At 46.5% G+C, this 4,776-nt stretch overlaps 1 pseudogene; it reads left to right on the top strand.

Annotated features, from left to right (window-relative positions):
- Nucleotides 1–774: 774 nt before the first annotated feature.
- LOC146182833 (uncharacterized) lies at nucleotides 775–1,933 on the top strand (annotated as a pseudogene).
- Nucleotides 1,934–4,776: the final 2,843 nt, after the last annotated feature.

The following is a 4,776-nucleotide window of genomic DNA, read 5'->3' as shown; positions in this document are numbered from 1 at the left end:
CAAAGTCATCACAAATGTCATCACAAAGTAACACTTGAGTCGCAACTTGCATGATAAGCTGAAATACCTATCTGTTCTATCAATAAGGACTGCGGTCAGCAGGGCAGCTTTGTGACTAATATCGGTGTTACTCTTTCAAACTGCTGGCGTTGGTCACAGAACAAGAAACCTTCTGTACCTTGGCGTGAAAAACAAGGTGTGCGCAATGTGTGCTCGTACTCCGCAAGCTGCCACCCCGAAACAGCATCAGTGCCAAAAGAACTGACATGGAAGCTCAACCAGCATGGAACAAGCTATTGTGGTTGAAGGCTTCAAGAAAAGTTTTGAACTGCATGGCATCAAGTATACACAACTTATTGGTGATGGTGATTCCAGAACTTGACGCTCTATCATAGCAGCTGCACCATATGGAAACCAACGGGTTGAAGAAATTGAGTGCAGGAGCCACATACTTCGTAACTATGCCTCAAAGATAAGAGCGATTGCACAGAAGAAACGGCTGGAAAAGCTTCCCCCGAAGGTAAAAAACTCTATTCTCCGAGAAGCTCTCCGCCTACGGCATGGCGTTGCAACAGCAATAAAAGTTAGAGGCTCAGATGCACTATTTCTGAAAAAGTAGAGCGCCTTGTTAAGGATATAAAGAACGGCCCAAATCATGTGTTGGGAGACCACGCCAACTACGCTGGTTACTTCTGTTCCGGGGGCAAAGCGAGAGAAGAAAATATATTTCCTGAAATACTTCAAAAAAACATCTTCGAAGAAATTTGTGTGCCCATGAGCGAAGTGTTTGCAAACGTTGCGAGCCCGATAATGAACGTCGACAATAACGCTGCCGAGCATTATAACTCCGTTAAGGCAAAATTTGCAGGCGGAAAGCGGATAAATTATTCCATGAAAGGATCCTACAAGGCTTGCTGCGTCTTTATCGCTGAGCTGTTGAGGAACATACCACGAAAAATAACGCACAGGATTTCCGGAGGGCAGCTTGGAAGATGTACAGCATCATTTTCGAAGGCATCAGTTTCTAAGAGAAATTCAAAGCGAAATCTACCGAAAAAGAAGCCGTCAACCACGCCATGCTACTAGCGCAGAAATAAAGAGCTACATCTTGGTGCCGATGCTGCTACGGCTTACCAGGCATGGCCAATGCATTTGCACCTGCTTCGGATAACTTCCTGAAATCGCTTTCGCTCTCGGCAAACAACATAGAAGACCTGCAGCGAGCAACGACAAAGCAAAGTGGATCCACTCAATGGAAGCAGGAAAGGCGAAAATGATTGGGAGCATCACTGTTTGGCGCTGTGTGTAAAATGAAACCAAAGACGGGATATGGGCGGACAGTTGACGACATCGTGTACAAGGAAATCACATCTGAAGCCTAAGGTACGGAAAGGACCACGAGTGCTTAGCAATAAAGCAAATCGAGAAGGAATGCCACGTTATGTTAAAAGAGTGCGGCCTGTTTATTGACCAAGAAAACCCCTTTCTTGGCGCTTCCCCTGACGGACTAATTGGGGAGGACCTCTTCTTCGAAGTCAAGTGTCCGTACTCAGTGAGGGACATTACTCCACTGGAAGGGGTTCGCGCCACAAAAATTACCTGCTGTGTCGAAAACAAGGACGGAAGATGGCAGCTGAAGACTAACAGCAATTATTGGTACCAAGTACAAGGCCAGCTGAATATTGTTCGCCATCAGAAGTGCTTGTTTGTAATCTGGACCAAAAATGGCATGAGTATAGAGGCGATTTCCAGGCATGAACCGTTTTGGGAAGACGAGATGTTGCCGCGTCTCAAAAAATTTCATATGCACTGCTTGCTGCCAGAACTCGTGGACCCAAGAAGCCGTGGCCTTGCAATTTGCGAACCTCATTACATTGTAGAAGCATAGAAGACTGGCTCGCTCAAGCGACCTTTGAAAAGAAAATTAAAATGAAGACAGCCGAGAAATCGCCTAGGACACCCTTCCTGACTACAGAGCATCTTTCGCCTGTCCTTTTATTACTGCCACCATCAGGTATTGGAACAGGTTTCTTACTACTGGTTTATTTTGTTCAAATAATAAATGTAATCTAAAGAGAAGGAAAGATGCGTGGTTGGCCACGCCGCCCGCGTATGATCTTTTTGTACGCGAAAACGGGGCAGCAACCCTCAAAGGAAATCTTCCAATCAATTCCGACTGGTTTGCAAGCGGAAATTCCTTACCTCTAATGGTTTTCAAAGAAGGCTTAGTATGCGCCCTACTTTGAGTTGTTTTTGTTTTTGTTTTTTTATCGCTGCGTACTTTGCAGCGTGGTGCAGGAGGTCCTGATAGCTGCGGCGCATACCAAGCCGGCTCTAATTGGGAGAATAAAGGCAGTGGTTGAACGCTTGACATAAGCGAACCCGGTTCAGGTGTGGAACTGAATTATTTTGTCTACCAGGCTACTCGCCTTTGAGGTCATGTTATTTACACAACGGACCGGTTCGACCAGTTCTCACGGGGTCGCAGCTGTAGTACAGCAGAGGCTAGACAAGAAAAGGAATGGAATGGTTCTTTCACCCCTTGGCTTGGGGAGATGTCAGCGTTTATAGACCTTTCCAACCGGATTGAAGCCATAGGGCTCCCTGGATTGAGTTTTCAGCTGACGCTACCAACCGATCCGTGAGCAACGGAGCAGAGGCTAGGCAGGAAAAGGAAGGAGACAGGCTTCTGTCCCCTTGCCCTGGGGAATGGATGTTCGCTTTTCGTGCGGAGGTGTACAGGGGGCGGTTGGAGAAAGGGTACGAGGTGATTAGAGCTCAAGAGCCCACTTCCCACATCATAAGCACAAAAGCCGCCAAAGGCTCATCTCCTTTGCTTTCCTGTCGCTCCCCTTCCACAGCACAATGGATTGGTAGCGCCAGGGATATTTGCTCCTGCCTTCTTCACTTGTATCCTACTATAGAGCAAAACAGCGCAAACTTCAGAATGGACAGAGAAGGGCAGACGAGACACAGGCGCTGACTACCAACTGAAGGTTTATTGTTCTGACACCTCGGAATATATACAGCAAGCATCAAAAACAAGAACAACGGGATTGCAGCACTGTGAAGCAGATATTTCGATTTGTCGACGATTATCTTGTGTTCCTAGAGTGCGAACAGGACGCCCTCCCGTCCGAAGCTGCCAATGTTGTTCGTAGTTTTTCAAGCATTCTGAGCCCTTTAATTGTCACGCACGAACTGCCAACTAATGGATTCATACGGTTTTTAGAACTAGGAATATATATTTCAACCCCAATCATGTGTGCTGGGCCTTTGAGCCTCGCGCCAACAAACCCCTTCTGCCATTTACTTCAGCGCACTCAAAGGCGGTTAAGCGCAGCATCATCAATTCTTGCTTCTACAAATCAGTCATGAAATCGTGCAACCACAAGCTGGAAGATAGCTTTTTAAACCAGACGCGCCGACTAGTTCAGGCTGGTTATCCACCGGCGCTATTATCCTCAGTAGCGGAGGCTATGTTAAAAACTAAAGAAACATTCAGTAGAGACAGGGATAAGAAGATCGCAGTCATTCCCTACGCGCACGGGATTTCACACAACTTGAGAAAGATAGGAAGAAGGGTTGGAGTAGATGTTGTTTCTTCGGCTCCGGACCGCTTGTCAAGTCTTTGCAAGCGAGTGAATGGGATGGCTCGAAAACACATCGGCTGCACCACAAACTATCGCGACCGATTCGTCTCGTGTGCGGAAGGCGTCGTTTATTCGATCCCTTTGTCTTGTGGCCATGCGTACATAGGCCAAACCGGCAGATGTCTTAATAAAAGATTATTGGAGCACAACTACAATGTGACAGAGCGGATCTCGGGCCATCTGGGTGTACACTGCCGAGATTGTAAATGCACACCTGATTTGCGCAACACGAACGTGCTGCGCAGGTGCGGTGACAAAACCACGCGAGAAATAATCGAGGCCGAAAAAATTGCAAACCTAAAAGACAGCTGTGTAAGCATTCCCTCCATAGCCCTTCTAGATAAGGAGTTGCTTTTCCTATCGGGTGTTGGATGATCATGGTGCTCCTGCTTGATGTCTGGCTGAGATGAGTGTCTATCAGGCATTGTTGTTGTTCTTGTTTTTGATGCTTGCTGTATATATTCCGAGGTGTCAGAACAATAAACTTTCAGTTGTTAGTCAGCGCCTGTGTCTCGTCTGCCCTTCTCTGTCCATTGTGAAGTTTGCGCTGTTTTGCTCTGTGATGAACCAACTAGCTCGAGATGTTTTCTTCAAGTTTATTCCTACTATAGGCCACTTTGGTCACTGCACACCTTTGTTGGGGTGGGAACAATGCTGCTCTCCCACATAAATGGCCCTGTGAGTCAATTGTGCTTTGGTGCGAAAGACGTCAGATCCTAGGGAGGCGGGCGAGGGGTTCTTTTTGGCTGCGCCTGGCATCTCACTTCAAAGCCCAAGCAAGGAAAAAGGACAGAAAGAAGTCAAGTTGGTCAAAATTCTGAGAAAAACATGCGTGCATGAACTTTGGCAAGCAAGAGGTTGGTGGTAGAGTGTAGTATTGTCAAAACAGTTTCACACCAGATGGAGCCACGACGCAGTTAAATTTGGCGCGAACTTCAATTCCCGCAGAAAACACTTACACAACTTTCAGAACCTGTAAAACGCTAACAATAGGTTCGATATGGACAAAAAAAGCAGATTAACAATCAGGAAAGAAAAAGGGAGGAAATGTAGCGGAGGAAACTTTGATCTTTAACCTAGTTTTTATACGAGATGACAAGGAAGACCGCCATATCTGAAAACA

This window comes from Amblyomma maculatum, chromosome 7 (assembly GCF_055883805.1).
Source record: "Amblyomma maculatum isolate TAMU_Amacu chromosome 7, ASM5588380v1, whole genome shotgun sequence".
In the NCBI taxonomy this organism is placed as follows: Eukaryota; Metazoa; Arthropoda; class Arachnida; order Ixodida; family Ixodidae; genus Amblyomma; species Amblyomma maculatum.
The sequence above is the reverse complement of the archived record's forward strand: the minus strand, read 5'-3'. Positions and strand labels throughout refer to the sequence as shown.